The following is an 18948-nucleotide window of genomic DNA, read 5'->3' as shown; positions in this document are numbered from 1 at the left end:
TTCATGAGTTTTCAGGGGCCTTGCCTGACTCCTGATTTGTGAACACTTGGGGCTGGGAACATGGTTTTGGTGCCCCTGTGAAAAAACACCTGAAGCATCAGCACTGCATTCAGATACAAACCAGTGCAGCAGGGGAGCTCCCTTTAGCAGTGCTGATTTGCAGCAGCTGAGGAGCAGGCCCATTCAATTGCAGCCTGACTCCTCTGAGCCTGTTCAATTAGAGCAGAATGAGGAGAGTTGCTTGGAGTCAGCAGGGGTTTTTTTGTGTTTTGGAGCCTCTCACAAACCAGAGATTCCTCCAGAATGAGAGACTCCCGGGGAGGGGAAGTTGGAGTTTTCCATGTGAACTCACCAGCTGGCACTTTGGATTCACTTCAGTAAGATTTGGTCTTTTGAAAGCAGCTGGGTTAGTAGCTAAAACTAAATCCTCTGTTTGAGTCAGTTAACTACTTCAGAGAACAAAGGGCAAATCTAACGGCCAGTAACACCCTCCAAGAGGGGAGACAAACGCCCATTTGGCAATGCAGGTTCCCCTTTCTTATCAGGCCCGTCAGGTATGTGACTAGTGCATAAAAGGCTAGGAGAAAGTTGCAAGCAGTACTGGAAGGACAAAGCAACTTTACAGAGGTATCAGGTATGCTTCTGTAATTACGGTTGGGTCTGCACGTCATTCTTTGTATATACATTTCATTAGTTCTGTTTTTAACTCCTTTAACTTTTGATTAAAGGAACCAAATTCCTTGCAAATCAGTACACTAGAAATAGGGTTGGCCTAGAATGTTTCTAGTGACTTTTTTCTGAAAGTTTACAATTAAATTGATACCTTTTATCATCTTCAAAACTCGCCTGTTTGGAAATGATTCCGTCTCCTTCTGTCTAGGCCCACACGTACTCTGCATAGACAGCACGTCAATCCTTCACATTCCACAAGTACACAGACATTTTCCTATGCTCAGACTTCAGCTAATTGTCTTAGACATTTGAAATATTATTGGAAAAATATTAATATTATTGGAAATATTACTGCAAATATTACTGGATTCAGAGATCATAAAGCCAGAAGGGATCATTGTGAGCATCTAACCTGACCTTCTGCATAACACAAGCCATAGGATGTCCCTGAATTAATTCCTGTTGGAACTAGAGCAGATCTTTGAGAAAAACATCCAATGTTGATTTAAAAATGGCCAGTGATAGAGAACCCTTGGTAAATTGTTCCAGTTGCTAATTCCCCTCCCTGCTAAAAACGTGTATCTGACGTCTAGTCTGAATTTGCCTAGTTTCAACTTCCAAATCGTGTTAGACCTTGGCCTGTTAGGCTGAAGGAGCCATTCTCAAATTTCTGTTCCCCATATAGGTACTTACAGACTGTGATCAACTCACACTTTAACCTTCTCTTTGTTAAGTTACATAGATTGAGCAAATTGGAAAACATGCCATATAGTGACAGACTCAATCCTTTAATCATTCTTGTCTCTGACCCCTCTCCAATGTATCACCATCCTTCTGGAACTGTAGACACCAGAATGGACACAAGATTCCAGCCCCAGTCACACCAGAGCCAACTGTGAGCTAATACAACCACCACAGAGTTGTTTTATCTTCATTACTCAGACTCCCATTTTTTTGCCACGTCCTTCAGGTCTCCAGGCAGCCTTTGTAACATATTCCCTATCTCTCCTCCAATCTCTAGGCGATCAGCATAGCCCAAGATTTGGTTTGGGCCATTTCAGTTCACCCATCCTGATTGTGGCAATGACTGTGTCACTTTTTCCACAGCTGCATGGGATAGTACTGAGGACAGGGCCTTTTCCTGCCTTCACCTAGTATTGATGTCAGAGGGGCAGAGGTTTCACTCCCTACTCGCAACCACAACCACCCATTTATACCATCCTAATAACTTTATCATGGATTCCAGCCTACTGCTACATGAGATTACCTTGTTTATGTAGCCAAGGATCACTTTAGCCCTTTTTGTCACAGTGTCACACTGGAAGCTCATGTTCAGCTGATTATCCACTATAACCCCCAAGTTTTTTCAGTGTCGCTGCTCTGCAGGACAGAGTCCCCCTTCTGTGAGCATGACCTACATTCTTTGTTCCTAGATGTATTAAAATGTATATTGTCTGTTTGCATCCACTTTACCATGCAGTCCTGATCCCTCTGTATCAATGACCTCTCCTCTCTGCTATTCACCACTCCCCCAATCTTTGTGTTATCTGCAAACTTCTTCAGCGGGGATTTTTGCTCAAAATGTTAAGCCATGTAGGGAGTGTTAAATACAATTCTTGAGGCACCCCAGTAGAAACACACCTGCTAGATAATAATTCTCCATTGACATTTTGAGACCTGTCAGCCAGTTTTTAATCCATTTAATATGTCTTGCCTTGTTAATTTTGTATTGTTCTGCACGACATTTTTATTAAAAACTAGTACCAGGCCAAATGTGTTACCAAAGTCTAAGTCTAATACATCAACACAATTCTCTTTATCAACCAAACCTGTAATCTCCTCATCCAAAAAAAAATCACATTAGTGTCCCAGACCAGGATGTAGGTGGTCAGACCTGGGGGTCAGACTAGGACTAAGAGTCAAGAATCAGCCAAGGGTTGGAGCTGGATTCAGTAGCATGGGGTGGGACAGAGAAGCAGGGGTCTGGAACAAGGCAAGGACAGGACAGGAAGACAGGAATCAAAAACGATACAGGGCTCAGGAGTCTGCCTAGGAGGCTGGGCCCAAAGCAGCAGCCACCCAGGGATTCACCTAGTTGCTCAAACAATTTTCTCTGCCTCCTTCTGGTTGAAATAATGAGTCTGAGCCAGCTGGTGAGGGCGGGTGTGTCCTCTGCTGGGAGCTTTGTGGGCAGTGCCAATGGTGAGCTAGGGCCCCGCAGCCCACACTCCCTACTGGTACCAGCTAGCTCCCAGGTGGTGGCTGCAGGCTGAAGCTAGCCTGGGGCTGCAGATCATGAGTTTCAAACCCAGGTCTCTCTCACTATTAGTTTGACAGGACCAATTTCACATAATCTCATATTCATTGGCATTAATTGTATTAACCTCCTTTAATTCTTTATAATCAGCTGCTCCATTATCTTGCCCAGGATCGATGTCTGGCTGACAGGGCTGTAATTACGAGCTCATCCAGGAATATTTTAAAAATATTGATGCCACATAGGAGGAAAGCTAATCTCTGGAATGTTCTCAGTGTTCCAAGAATGATTGAAAAATAATATTAATAGCACAGTCAGCTCCTTGGTCGGTTCTTTTAAAACTCTTGGATGCTGATTCTGGCCCCTTTGTGTGCAAAGCACAGCAGCCAGCACGGGGCGAATCTCCCCAGCACAGCAATGGCTGTACAGGGGTAGCACAGAGCCTCTCTCAGCCTCCAGTGCAGTGAGGCTGCCCCAGGGACTAGCAAACACTGGCACAGAGCTTTTCCTTTGGAGGTCTCAGTTAAGCAATGACGCTAGTCGCAAACACTGCAGAGCTCTACAATTGGCAATAGCAATACGTCATTCCTAGGAAAAGTCAGTGAAACTGAAAGACAAGAGAATAAAACACTCCTGTAATTAAAAGGAGTAAAAATAAACACTACTTCTCTCCAGTGTTGAATCAGGCTCCTTTGCTCGCAGTTGTCAAGGCCATAAGCCTGACTGGCCAGGCGCCAGGGCAGGAAATCAAGTGATGGTAGCAATCCCCAGAGCCTGGAGAACTAATTCCGGAAGCATTCCGGGCATCTCCCATTGCTCACTGTCTGTTTTGGCCTTGCATTAGGTCATTATGATTCCTTGGCCCATCCAACTCCTACAGTCCTTTGTCTTTGAGGGAAGAAGGCAAACAAACCCTTGACTCTCTTGGCTGGCCTCGGAGAGGTGGGTCAGTCTGGAAGGAGGGGAGCGAAACACGCCTTTCAGTGTTTCTAAGGAGCTCTGCAGTGTAATAACACCCCCAGCGTGGGCTGCACAAATGTGGGAGCATCTGGAAATGTAGGAACTGGTTCCAAAGCAGCACATGGCTCAGCAGTTTCCAAGGTTGTTCCTTTTAAGAAATGCAGTTTCTTACCAATCCCCGTATAGCAACTGGCTCCGAATCACCGATTCTTTTCCCAGCAGCTCAACGATTCCCAACCACGCACTGCTACAGCTCCAAGCTGTTGTGATCAGTTCTCCAGCCTCCTCCTCCCGAGGCTGGGCCATAGCTTGTGTCCTACCATGTGTTAACCCTGGAGCTGCCTAAGCCCCTGTGTGCTCAGGGTGGGGTCTGGTTGGTGCAGCCCTTGGGATGCTAAATGGGTTCACTTGCCTGACAAACTGAGGCTGAGTTTCCCAGCTCCCTGGTTCCTCTGCTGTGGCGTGTGCATGGCAGTACAAATCTGCTGTCGCTCTGGTCCCAGGAGCTCTTGGGATGGGAAGGACAAGAGCAAAGAGTAACATACTGGAAGAGAACCTGGCTCACATTTTAAAGGTGAACTGCAAAGTAAAATGAATGAGTTTGTTCTCTTTCCTGCCACCTGATGATGTGTTTCCCCCAAACCCAACCCCTCCATCTCATTTTTTTTCTTCCTGTTTTCTAAATTAGAACTATCAGGAGCTGACTGTGGCAGATTGACAATATCCTGCATGAACCATATGGAATTAAGATAAATTAAATTAAACCTTCTCGAATTAGGCTTAACCCCTTTGGAGTTCATGGTACTGCACCCCTAGTTACAGCACGCCTACTTACCCAAGTGAGTAACAGTCCTCTGGAGGTCAGTGGGACCGAGCTGAAGGTCTGGGCTCATGGGCTGTATTGGCAGGTATTGCCCTCTGGAGGTCAGTGAGACCGGGCGGAAGGTCTGGGCTCATGGGCTGTATTGGCAGGTATTGCCCTCTGGAGGTCAGTGGGACCGGGCGGAAGGTCTGGGCTCATGGGCTGTATTGGCAGGTATTGCCCTCTGGAGGTCAGTGGGACCGGGCGGAAGGTCTGGGCTCATGGGCTGTATTGGCAGGTATTGCCTTCTGGAGATTAGTGGCACCGGGCTGAAGGTCTGGGCTAATGGGCTGTCCTGGCAGGTGTTGCTGGACAGGTTTCCTTTAATTGGTCAGTTGTCTGAATGGCAACAAGTGCTTTATGCACTAAGCTACGGGGAAGGGGGGTTGTGGGGGGAGTGGAGGAGAGGGGGTTGGGGCAGCAGGCCTGTTAAGTCAGTCTAGCCCAGCCCTTCCTTTTATACAACAGACGCAGAGCAAGGGAGTTCGGAGCCACATTTCAGCTCGGTGTGATTTTTTTTTTTTATGGCTGAGCTATAATAAGCTCCTGAAATGCTGACGCAGCCTTAATTAGAGCAGAATTATGAACAGTCATTACAGGAGCTTCATTACAAGGTCTGCTGTGACTGTGCTAATCCGCAGCCTTGCTGCCTGTGTGGCTGGGAAGACACTAGCAGACTCCACAGTCGCTGTGCAGCAAATTCTCGCTAACAGCAGCTGGGGTTGCTGGCATATGCTGGAAGGAGCCATGCATGGAGTATCGGGGGGTCAGGAAGGGGGCTGCTGCAAGGTGCACATCAGCCCAAATGGCTGCACCAGGGATCTTTACCTGAGGCAGCTCTGTGGTACCTCCCCTGTAACCAGGAGCTGTACAGCAGTGAGGAGCCAGTGGTGCCCGTATTAGGGGTGCTCAGCATAGGAGTCAGTCATCCCCGTAGGCCAGTCTCTGACTCCCAGGGCCCCCTGTGGCATGGGCCTTGGGAAGCTAAGTTGCTCGGGCTTTGGCTTTCAGCCCTGGCCCCCGAGTCTAACGCCGGCCCTGCCCTCTAGTTTATTTTGGTTGACTCCCTGAAACTGACTCATGGCCCCCAGATCCCTGGTTGAGAACCACTGCCATACACCATTCTCCATAGGGGCTGAGTCCATGGGTGCTCCGGGACTGGAGCACCCACAGGGAAAAAATGGTGGGTGCTGAGCACTCACCGGCAGCCCCTCCCATCAGCTCTCCTCCACCCCCCAGCATCTCCCTGGCAGGGCCTGCAGAGCAGCGCCGCGCCTCCCCCTCCAGCCTCCTGCAATCAGCTGTTTCATGGCATGCAGGAGGCTGAGGGGGAGCGAGGATGCAACACACTTAGGGTAGGGGGAGGAACTGAGGGGGAAGAGGGTGGAGCGGGGGCAGGAAGAGACAGGATGGAGCTGGGGGGCGGGGCCTGGGGCAGGCCCTGGGGCAGAACTGGGGGTCAAGGACCCCCCAGCACTTTGGAAAGTCGGCGCTTCTGCCCTTCTCTGTTCTTCTGTGGCTGGACTGTCACACATCCCATATTTGCTCTTCAAAGAGTTCTGCCACCGGCCTCGTTTTCCTCTCCAGGAAGCTGCTGCACTGACACCTTTACCTGTTGGTTCTCCTGCTATATCAAATTGCAATTAGCTAACTCCAGAGTGCTTTGCAGGCAGCACTGGCTAATTCTGGAGGAAGTTACCCTGACTTGTGTGTGTTCCCAGGAGTCCTTTGTACTCAGCTAGATTATCATCAATAGTTTGTATTTAATTCCATTGTCTGGGGCTCTCAGCATAACAATGTCTCACTCAGAACTGCAGTTTCCCCTTGGATGAGCCCTGCTGGAAAAGGTGGGAGTAGGAGTGAGCCATGTTTGGGGAAAATGCAGATTTCTTCAGGTTCATGCTTCAAAGACCCCTTCAGGTTTCATGCTCCAGCTGCTACAAGCTGAACATTTTCTGCAGGTGCGATTTCAGGTTGGGCCCAGAATTAGGAAGCAAAGGCAGCAACTCCTGCAGTGGCGTTGAAGAAAGCAAAGCAAAGAACCTTGCAGCTGGGTGTTGTGCTGTGTCCGAATGGGCTGCAAGGCCTACAGAGTAGAGCAACCTCAGCAACACCACAGGTCTGTCAGGTGAAAAGTCTGCATGAAACAAATCAGCCACTGGGCTGTGATGTCTGCCGCTCGAAGGCACCTTCTGATTACACGTCCCTGTCATTGTTCCAGCTGACTCCTCTACTGCATCACTCTGTTGACAGATTGGACAGAAAGGTTTTTGCAACCCCATACAAGCAGTGGGAAGTGGAAACGCATTATTACAATGTGGTCTATCATACTAACGCCATTCAGCTCAGCTGTCTCTCTCGGGGGATGAGTAGTTACTCCTGAGGGAATTCTGCACCAAGAAATTAAAAATTCTGTACACAATATTTTAAAATTCTGCAAATTTTATTTCTCAGTAAATGAATGTAGGGAGCACAGGCCACACTGGCTGCATGGATGTGGGAAATCACCCTGCAGTGCCTCCTCCCCCAGGAGGTGGACTTGGCAGTAAGGCTGCACCTGACCCTGCCACAGCACATGGGTCAGGTGGGGTCTGTCCCAGAACCAGCCCAGGGCCCTGACCCTCTGTGCCAGGAGGACCAGGTGTGGGCAGGCAGGCTTCACCTGGCAGGATCCAAGTATGGGCAGCTCAATAGGGGGTCTGGGTGTGAGGGCAATGAGACACTGCAAGGTAAAGGTGGTTGGGGCTCAGCGGGGGGGCTGGGTGTGGAGGACTCAGTGGGGGGATCTGGGTGTGGGAGACTCAGTCGGGGAGGTCCAGGTGCTGAGAGAGTGGGTCTCAAGGGGATGGGGGTCTGGGTGTGCGGGGTTCATCAGAGTGGTCCAACTGCAAGGGTGTGGCTCTTCCGGGAGGTGGTTTGAGTATGGGGGGCTCAGTGGGGAGTGGTCTGGGTGCCGGGTTGGGGGTCTGGATGCAGGGAGGGTGGGGGAGTCTGGGTGCAGGTTGGGGGACTCGAGGTGGGGTTTTGGATGTAGGGGAGCTGAATGGGGGGATCTGGGTGTGTGGGGTCTGTGACTCTATGGGGGTGTCTTGTATGGGGTATTTGGATGCATGGGGGTCGGACGAATGGGGAAGTAGCTCCTCTACTGTGAGCCCTCCCCCTGTGGCTGAGGCGTGATGGGGACAGAAAGCAAGGAAGGGGGTTTGTGGAGCTTCCTGTAGCCAGGGGAAGGTTTTCGGGGTGGATCTGAGCCAGCCTCAGCCCCGCTTTTCAAGGGAAGAGGAAGTCCTGTCCTCAGCCCAGCCGGGACTAGCAGCTGAGCTCAGGGCAGGGCAGGAGACACCAGCTGGGGCATCCTCAGCCCCTTCCCTACGGTGATTTACATCTCTGCCAGCTGTTCCAGACACCTGAAATGACACGCCTGCACTGCTGGGGGTATGTCTACACTACAGGATAAATTCGAATTAGCTTAAACCGATTTTATAAAACAGATATTATAAAGTCGATTGTGTGCATCCACACTAGGCACATTAATTTAGTGGTGTGCGTCCGTGGTCCGAGGCTAGCGTCGATTTCTGGAGCGGTGCACTGTGGGTAGCTACTGTAAAAGAATGAGGCCAATAATGTCGATTTGCGTCCACACTAACCCTAAATCGATATAGTAATATCGATTTTAGCGTTACTCCTCTCGTTTTGTAAGAGTACAGAAATCGATTTAAAAAGCCCTTTAAATCGATAGAAAGAGCAGTGTAGTGTGGATGGGTGCAGCATTAAATCGATTTAACGCTGTTAAAATTGGTTTAACAGCGTAGTGTGGACCAGGCCTGAGAAGGGACACATGATCGCTTTTGTGGCTTCTCTTTGCTTCCCCGTCCGAAAGTCATTTTTCTGCAGAGAAGCAAAGAAATCTGTGGAAGACATGAATTCTGTATACGTGCAGTGGCATAGAATTCCCGCAGCAGTAGGTAGCGTACCCGTCACTGTGTTGTATAGACAGCTGAGAATACAGAACTGAGACACACCTATACTTGTTCTCCATAAAGGACCATATTCTCCACTATGTGGTTCATCAACAGTACTTGGGGTTGTTCGTTTTGCTTTTAATTCTAGGATGAGATTTTCAAAGGCTCTGAGTTTTTACCTAACTCCGCTCCCATTGAAGTCAGTGGTAAAACTCCCATTGATTGAAGCTTGAAGAAACTGGGTCTGTTTAGTCTGGAGAAGAGAAGCCTGAGAGGGGACATAAGAACAGTTTTCAAGTACATAACAGGTTGTTACAAGGAGGAGGGAGAAAAATGGTTCTCCTTAACCTCTGAGGACAGGGCAAGAAGCAATGGGCTTAAATTGCAGAAAGGTTGGTGTTAGGTTGGACATTAGGAAAAACTCCCTAACTGTCAGGGTGGTTAAGCATGGGAATAAATTGCCCAGGGAGGTTGTGGAATCTCCATCATTGGTGATTTTTAAGAGCAGGTTGGACAAACACCCATCAGGGATGGTCTAGTTATTACATAGTCGTGCCATGAGTGCAGGGGACTGGACTAGATCCCTTTTCACAGTCCCTTCCAGTCCTACGAGTCTATGATTTCACTGGAGTTTGTTAAGCCAATGCTGAGCACTTTGAAAATCACACCTGTCATCTTAACTTCCCAGCAGCAAAGGTGCCAGTGTTTCTTCAGTACTTGTTTTTGAGGGATGGCTTGTGCAGCAGAATGGGTCTTGCATCGTGTTCTGTAAATGATTGACTCATAGACTCATAGACTTTAGGGTCAGAAGGGACCAATATGATCATCTAGTCTGACCTCCTGCACAAAGCAGGCCACAGAATCCTACCAATCCACTTCTATAACAACCCCCTAACATATGTCTGAGTTACTGAAGTCTTCAAATTGTGGTTTGAAGACCTCAGGATGCAGAGAATCCACCAGCAAGTGACCCATGCCCCACACTGCAGAGGAAGGTTAAAAACCTCCAGGGCTCTGCCAATCTGCCCTGGAGGAAAATTCCTTCCTGACCCCAAATATGGCGATCAGCTAAACCCTGAGCATGTGGGCAAGACTCACCAGCCAGCACTCAGGAAAGAATTCTCTGCAGTAACTCAGATCCCATCCCATCTAACATCCCATCACAGACCACTGGGCATACTTACCTGCTGATAATCAAAGATCAATTGCCAAAATTAAGCTATCCCATCATGCCATCCCTTCCATAAATTTATCAAGCTTAGTCTTAAAGCCAGATATGTCTTTTGCCCCCACTACTCACCTTGGAAGGCTGTTCCAGAACTTCACTCCTCTAATGGTTAGACACCTTCGTCTAATTTCAAGTCTAAACTTCCTAGTGTCCAGTTTATACCCATTTGTTCTTGTGTCTACATTGGTACTAAGTTTAAATAATGCCTCTTCCTCCCTAATATTAATCCCTCTGATATATTTATAAAGAGCAAGCATATCTCCGCTCAACCTTCTTTTGATTAGGCTAAACAAGCCAAGCTCTTTGAGTCTCCTTTCATAAGACAGGTTTTCCATTCCTCGGATCATCCTAGTAGCCCGTCTCTGAGCCTGTTCCAGTTTGAATTCATCCTTCTTAAACATGGGATACCAGAACTGCACACAGTATTCCAGATGAGGTCTCAGCAGTGCCTTATATAATGGTACTAACACCTCCTTATCTTTGCTGGAAATACCTCGCCTGATGCATCCTAAAACCGCATTAGCTTTTTTAACGGCCATATCACATTGACGGCTCATAGTTATCCTGTGATCAACCAATACTCCAAGGTCCTTCTCCTCTTCTGTTGCTTCCAACTGATGTGTCCCCAATTTATAACTAAAATTCTTATTATTAATCCCTAAATGCATGACCTTGCACTTTTCACTATTAAATTTCATCCTATTACTATTACTCCAGTTTACAAGGTCATCGAGATCTTCCTGTATGATATCCCGGTCCTTCTCTGTGTTAGCAATATCTCCAAGCTTTGTGTCATCCGCAAACTTTACTAGCACCTTCCCGCTTTTTGTGCCAAGGTCAGTAATAAAAAGGTTAAATAAGATTGGTCCCAAAACTGATCCTTGAGGAACTCCACTAGTAACCTCCTTCCAGCCTGACAGTTCACCCTTCAGTATGACCTGTTGTAGTCTCCCCTTTAACCAGTTCCTTATCCACCTTTCAATTTTCATATTGATCCCCATCTTTTCCAATTTAACTAATAATTCCCCATGTGGAACCGTGTCAAATGCCTTACTGAAATCGAGGTCAATTAGATCTACTGCATTTCCTTTGTCTAAATAATCTGTCACCTTCTCAAAGAAGGAGATCAGGTTGGTTTGGCACGATCTACCTTTTGTAAAACCGTGTTGTAATTTGTCCCAATTACCATTGACCTCAATGTCCTTAACTACTTTCTCCTTCAAAATTTTTTCCAAGATTTTACATACTACAGATATCAAACTAACAGGCCTATAGTCACCCATATCACCTTTTTTCCCTTTCTTAAAGATAGGAACTATGTTAGCAATTCTCCAGTCGTACGGTACAACCCCTGAGTTTACAGATTCATTAAAAATTCTTGCTGATGGGCTTGCAATTTCATGCGCCAGTTCCTTTAATATTCTTGGGTGAAGATTATCTGGGCCCTCCAATTTTGTCGCATTAAGCTGTTCAAGTATGGCTTCTACCTCAGATGTGGTAATATCCACCTCCATATTCTCATTCCTGTTTGTCATCCTTCCATTATCCCTAAGCTCCTCATTAGCCTTATTAAAGACTGAGGCAAAGTACTTATTTAGATATTGGGCCATGCCTAGATTATCCTTAACCTCCTTTCCATCGTCAGTGTTTAGCGGTCCCACTTCTCCTTTCTTTGTTTTCTTCTTATTTATATGGCTATAGAACCTTTTACTATTGGTTTTAATTCCCTTTGCAAGGTCCAACTCTACATGGCTTTTAGCCTTTCTCACTTTATCCCTACATGTTCTGACCTCACTAAGGTAGCTTTCCTTGCTAATCCCACCCATCTTCCACTCCTTGTAGGCTTTCTGCTTTTTCTTAATCACCTCTCTGAGATGCTTGTTCATCCAGCTTGGTCTACAACTCCTGCCTATGGTTTTTTCCCCCTTTCTTGGAATGCAGGCTTCTGATAGTTTCTGCAGCTTTGACTTAAAGTAATTCCAGGCCTCCTCCGCATTTAGATCCACAAGTTCTTCAGTCCAATCCACTTCCCTAACTAATTTCCTTAATTCTTTAAAGTTAGCTCTTTTGAAGTCAAAAACCCTAGTCCCAGATCTATTTTTGTTTATCCTTCCATCTAGTTTGAACTGAATTAGCTCATGATCACTCGAACCAAGGTTGGCCTCAGGTTCATTCTGATCTCTGGTGCTAAGGAATCCCACACTTGGGGGATTCTGCATTGAGAATGCTCTGTCCTTGATCTGACAGTTCCACCTGAGTGAAGGCCCTTGGTGGAGTGTGTAGAGTTCCTCAGGAATTGGACACAAACAGGAAGTCAGTGGAGTGTGCAGAGCACCAATATATGGAGATATCCTATCTCACAGAGGTGGAAGAGACCCTGAAAGGTCATCAAGTCCAGCTCTCTGCCTTCACTAGGCAGGACCAAGTACTGATTTTTGCCCCAGAGCCCTAAGTGTCCCCCTGCAGGATTAAACTTACAACCCTGACTTTAGCAGACCAATGCTCAAACCACTGAGCTATCTCTCTGATGGACTCTCAACAGTGTTTTTGCTTAAAAAATGATGTTTCCAGGTGGTCTTCACAATGTCCCCAAGTAGAATGAGGTGCAGCAAACTAACCTGGCAGAGCTGAAAGCCCAGATCACGGTGGCTAGCTTCTCAGCCAGTCATTTGGTTAGTCAAAGATGTAAGGAATTTCTTCCCACTGTGGCTTGGTTATTCACATTCATGTCTGTATTATTCCATAGCTTCTCCATTATGACACAGTATTGATGAATGTCCGTCTTTGTATGGCAGAAGCAATATTTGAGGTGCACAGACATTTACCATGTGTGTTCATCTCGAGGTAAAACGAGATGGATGAGAATCAGCCCTATATGTTCTGTTTAAACAAACAAACACACACCGAAATGACCAGTTTGGTCTTTTGAGAGTTCTAAGAATCTGAGCATATGACTGACAATGTGAGAGTGAAAGAACTTAACACTTTATTTCCTGCTCTTACTAATGTAGGGTTGTATCATATTCCCAGTTAAATCTGCGAGCTACTCACAGGATAGGGTAGTATTCAACATGAGTGAGAAGAGCAGATACCCTTAATTTGTATAGAGTTTGCTCCTCCCGAGCTCTGAAAAGGGTGTTATGGGGCACGAGACTCAGCTTGCTTGCGTGGAGAAGTTGTGAAGCAAATGCCATCAGGTCACAATGCTTTTGCCTGCCAAACAAGCACTAGCAAAGCCAAGGTCAGGCTTGGCAGGCTGGAATGTTGCTAAGGTCCATCCAGAACCACTGGTCCAACAGTACCATGTTGCTGTAGATGGAAGTGACTGTAAGTGAAATCATGGGGCTACATCTGCATGGCTGATTCCTTTCTTAATCAATTCAGTTCTGTTTTATATACTTGTAAACACCGGTGAGGACAAAAACATTATCCTTTGCAAGGATCAAACACATGACAGGTGTGACCAGTTTGATTTCCTTATATCTTCTCTGTAAGTTTATTCATTTCTTATTTCTTTGAGACTGAAACGCCCACAAGAAACTGGGAGGATGGTGGAGCTTTGTCTTGGAGGGTGCTGTGCTGAGGAAAGAGGAGGACTGCTTAAACAGTAACGAAGGAATAATACCTGAACCCAGAGTAGGGCAATCAGGTTTGCCATCCACAAAGAAAGAGGTGACTCAGACCTCCTGGCAGGAATGGAAAGGCCTTTAATCCAATGAGTGCATGTCCTGAGAAGGGGTGGATCCAAGGTGAGGTAATTTTTAAGTAACCAGCCAGCGAAGCCTGAGAGATTGGTCCACCTGGTGAGGAGAAGCTTCTTACCAAGAGGAAAAGGAAGGGCACCTAAAAATTAAGATGGTTCTGACAATGTGGTTCTCCTCATCTCTTAAGTACTCACAGATAGGTAAGCAGACAGCATCTATGGCTAGCAGGCAAAACATGGATACTAACCATAGACACTGTACATTTGGCTGAGATCATTTTGTACTGTCCTGTTTTCATAGATTCAAAGATTACAAAGACAGAAGGGACCCCTGTGATTATCTAGTCTGACCTCCTGCACAGCACAGCCATGGGACCTCCCTGAGTAACTCCCCGGTTGAGCTAGAGCAGATCGTTTAGGAAAAACACCCAGACGTCATTTAAAAATTGCCAGTGATGAGGAAGCTACCACGATCCTTCGTAAATTCTTCCAATGGTTAATTACTCTCCCTGTTAAACATATACACCTTATTTCCAGTCTGAATGTGTCTAGCTTCTGTGATACCTTTGTCTGCTAGACCAAGAAGCCCATTATAAAAATTTTGTTCCCCATGTAGATACCTATAGGTTGTGAGCAAGTGACCCCTTAGTACTCTCTGAAACAGTGGCTTTCTGATACTGTCACTCACCTACTAGCTTTGTGGTAATGCAGTTTCAGTATTGTGCCTTTGGGCCTCATTGATATTGTAAAATGAATCCGACAAGTCATATTCTGACCCGATGTATGGGGGTGCAAATCCAGACTTCCATGGGCTTGAATTTTGACCCATGGGCAAACCTTTTTAAAAGGATCCACTAGCTATAACTGGGGTCAGACTTTCTAAACAGTCCAGTACACTAGGTGCATCCTGGGTGTTGAGCTTGGGGAAAATCTGGCCCCAGGTGTGGGGGCTGAGCATGACAGTTGTGGGGCTGCACTGCAAGAATTGATGAATAGTGTATCATAGAATCACAGGCTCATAGAATCTCAGGGTTGGAAAGAACCTCAGGAGGTCATCTAGTTCAACCCCCTGCTCAAAACAGGACCAATCCCCAACTAAATCATCCCGGCCAGGGCTTTGTCAAGCCTGACTTTAAAAACCTCTAAGGAAAGAGATTCCATCACCTCCCTAGGTAACACATTCCACTGCTTCACCTCCCTCCTAGTGAAAAAGATTTTCCTAATATCCAACCTAGACCTCCCCCACTGCAACTTGAGACCATTACTCCTTGTTCTGTCATCAGGTACCACTGAGAACAGTCTAGATCCATCCTCTTTGGAGCCCCCTTTCAGGTAGTTGAAAGCAGCTATCAAATCCCCCTCATTCTTCTCTTCTGCAGACTAAACAATCCCAGTTCCCTCAGCCTTTCCTTGTAAGTCATGTACTCCATCCCCCTAATCATTTTTGTTGCCCTCCACTGGACTCTTTCCAATTTTTCTACATCCTTCTTGTAGTGTGGGGCCCAAAACTGGACACAGTACTCCAGATGAGGCCTCACCAGTACTCCAGATGAGGCCTCACCAATGCCCAGTAGAGGGGAATGATCACGTCCCTCGATTTGCTGGCAATGCGCCTACTTATACAGACCACAATGCAGTTAGCCTTCTTGACAACAAGGACACACTGTTGACTCATATCCAACTTCTTGTCCACTGTAACCCCTAGGTTCTTTTCTGCAGAACTGCTGCCTAGCCACTTGGTCCCTAGTCTGTTGATCTGGTTTTGGAGACGTTTTACTAGAGGAATATAGTGGTGTAGTTTAATAGGGAGATTGTGGGGAAACAAGCTGGAAGAGAAACAATGGCTCAAGCTAAACCACCACCCCCAATAGGCACTACAAGGTTGTAGAGAGAGATGGTGCCCAAACTAATAGCTGTAAAGATTCTACCTCCGGGCTATAACCAAGTTACAAAACTGACTTTGCCAGGCAGTGCCAAGCATGGGAGCGCGAGGAGCAAAAGGAGGATGGTGGGATACAAAGATTTTCTTTCTTTCTTTGGGGAGTTGTTGGGAGCTGTTCAGACTCACACAGGCACCCCTCAAGGAGTCTGAAGAAGCTAGGCCTGCCTGGGCTATTGGCAGGGGATGGTTAGCTTGTGGGTGAGATGGACGTGCACACAGACTGTTTATTGTTTTACAGTCCTTTTATCTCTATGCTTTGTTGCTACTGTTAAGATTAAACAATACTTTGGTTTAAGAAGGCTGCCTGGTTGTCTTATTCCCACTAGGGAAAACCACAGGTGTGGAACCCCTTTGGAGTTGCAGGGTAAGCATGATGGATACACAGGGTGTCATAGCCCAGGGCCTGGTTTGAGAGGGGAAGAACTGCACCCTGGGCCAGGGGCACTGGGAGAGCCTAGAGAGGGACAGAAGTGCAGCTAGCCCTGACACTGAGCACTTGAAAGCCTGGCCCTGAGTCATAGAATCTCAGGGTTGGAAGGGACCTCAGGTCATCCAGTCCCATCCCTTGCTCAGAGCAGGACCAATCCCAAACAGATTTCTGCCCCAGATCCCTAAATGGCCCCCTCAAGGATTGAGCTCACAACCCTGGGTTTAGCAGGTCAATGCTCAAACCACTGAGCTATCCCCCCTGACTGGCTGTAATGGGGCACATGCCTCTTGTCAGTGCCACAACTTTTTCTGCTCCTAGCACCCCCTGTAGGATGTTGGCCTCACTAGGTGGGTCTTCAGTGACTCAGCCCTCTGGCCAAGTCACACTGTTGTAAAATGGCTGAACCACTCAAGTCCAAAACAAACAATTCCCTGGCTCAAGTGGGGCTCTGCCCCTCCTTCCTGAGGGGCCTTCTCTCCTCAGCCCTTCTTGGGCTCCCTGAAGTCCAGCCCTCTGCTCAGTCTTCTAAAGGAAACTTCTCCCCTTCTTGGGGCTTAGGCCACTTCCCCAGCAGCTGGTGGAGGAACTCGGGCCCACCCACTACTCTGGGACCCAAGCCAGGGACCCTATGAACAGGAGTCACACACTGCTGCCTTTAATGCCATCCATTAGCTGCTACTGTTTTCCCCAAGCTTCTTCCCACTTTACCTTCACCCAGTCCCATAGGATTATAGTTCTCAGGTCAAAAGAACAGGAGTACTTGTGGCACCTTAGAGACTAACAAATTTATTTCAGCATAAGCTTTCATGGGCTACAGCTCACTTCATCAGATGCATAGACTGGAACACACAGACAGAAGATATTTATACATACAGAGAACATGAAAAAGTACCCATACCAAAAGGAAGCAGCCAATCAACTGAGATGAGCTATCATCAGCAGGAGAAAAAAAACCTTTGAAGTGATAATCAAGATGACCCATGGAAGATGTGAGGAGAACTTAATATAGGGAAATAGATTCAATTAGTGTAATGACCCCAACCATTCCCAGTCTCTGTTTAAACCTAAGTTAATTGTATCTAATTTGCATATTAATTCAAGTTCAGCAGTCTCAGGGCCACTCTGTCCTTGTATCAGAGGGTAGCCGTGTTAGTCTGGATCTGTAAAAAGCAACAAAGAGTCCTGTGGCACCTTATAGACTAACAGACGCTCTCTCCTTGCAGAAAGCAAAATAGAGCCAGCACTCAACTTGTGGTTCTCTCTCTGGCTCCTAGGGCCAGCACTGAGCCACCTTCCTTGCCACTCAGGTTCCCACCAAGAACTGACCTGCTCAGCACCTGGAGCTCCTTTTTATCTGGGCCTGCTGTGCTCTGATTGGCTGCTTCTGTGCAGCTTTTCTAGGCAGATCTGGAGGACCCACCTTCACTGCTCTCCTACTGGGGTGGGCTGTAGTAGGGCCTGGGGCCTCCAGCAGGGGGCCTTGAAGCGCTACATGTATCCCATCCCACTGGTCCTATGCTTATATTTCATCTTGTACAAGGGTTAATTCTTGGCTTCTCTTTAAAAGGCACGTGATCAGTGCAAGGCCTCATTAGCCATACAAACAGAAGAAGGGTGGATTGCAATCCTTGCACCTAATGGATGAACTGCTGGTGAATTCAAGCCAAGCCAGGGAGTTTTGTTATGTTGTGGCATAATCTTGGGAACCCAGGCAAGATTTCAGGCTGCTTCTTAGTGGCGAGTGCTGAAGGAATGTGGGGTTGGGGAGTTTGAAAAGAGAGGTCACAAATCCTGGAGTCATTTTCAGCCTGTGTGTAACCGTGTGATGAGAACAAGAAGCAAATATGGTCTGGTAGGGTGGGGATTTGGTATTAACTCAATTAACTCTCACCACTGCACATGTCCTGGAACAGGCCAGGCACCAGGCTGGTTCCCCACCTAATGGCACAACAAGCAATATTCTTCTAGCATCAGATGAAGCAAGTCCAGGGCCTGGTTGTCATAGCAGCACAAACAGAAACAAGAGCACTCCTGGATCACACTGAGCAGGATGGAAAATGTGTACAGGACTGCAGCCCAGGCCCAGCCTGGAAGGAAGCAGGTCCTGGTTGCTATCCATGTGTGTGGGTATCTGGATATGCCAGAGGGGCCCGCTTAGGGTGCATGCACCAGTGGCTTACGAAGGGAAGGAGGGTTTTCTCCCTGCTTTTTAGGTGGGTGGCTTTGGGGGTGGGCATACAGACAGACACTATGCTCAGTGTCTGGATAAGCTTCTCCCACAAACAGCTCCAGGCATCACCTCATTCCTGGCACAGGTCTTGGGCAGTGACTTACTCCTTTGAGCCTGCATGGCCATCATCTGGCACAGGCCTCAATGAAGGTACCCTACAGGACCCTGACATAGGGAAGGCTTCTCTGAAGTGATTCAGGCCTTGTGCCCTGGCCCAGGCCTTTGGGAATTCATCTAGCTGTGTGCTCTCCCTTTTCCCTGGGCCCAGACTTCTGAGAGGCACTCAACCCTGGCCTGCCTTGCCACCGATTCAGCCTGGCAGCATTGCAGGGCCACCTTCCTGCCAGCACAGGCCGCTGTGAGGGGCTACAAGCTGGTCTGTGTGAGCCAGGGAAGCTGCCTGCAGGGTCAAGGACTGAGTGACTTTTTAGGGTATGTCTACAAGGTATGGCGGGTGGTGGTTGTCGGGGACTCCCTCCTCAGGAGGACTTAGTCATCCGTCTGCCTCCCTGACCGGAAAACCGAGAGGTCTGCTGCTTGCCAGGAGCTAGGATTCACAATGTGACAGAGAGACTGCCGAGACTCATCAAGCCCTTGGATCACTACCCCTTCCTGCTTCTCCAAGTGGGCACCAATGATACTGCCAAGAATGACCTTGAGTGGATCACTGCAGACTACGTGGCTCTGGGAAGAAGGATAAAG

Source organism: Gopherus flavomarginatus, chromosome 17, assembly GCF_025201925.1.
Source record: "Gopherus flavomarginatus isolate rGopFla2 chromosome 17, rGopFla2.mat.asm, whole genome shotgun sequence".
Taxonomy (NCBI): domain Eukaryota; kingdom Metazoa; phylum Chordata; order Testudines; family Testudinidae; genus Gopherus; species Gopherus flavomarginatus.
This window is presented reverse-complemented; position numbering follows the sequence as displayed.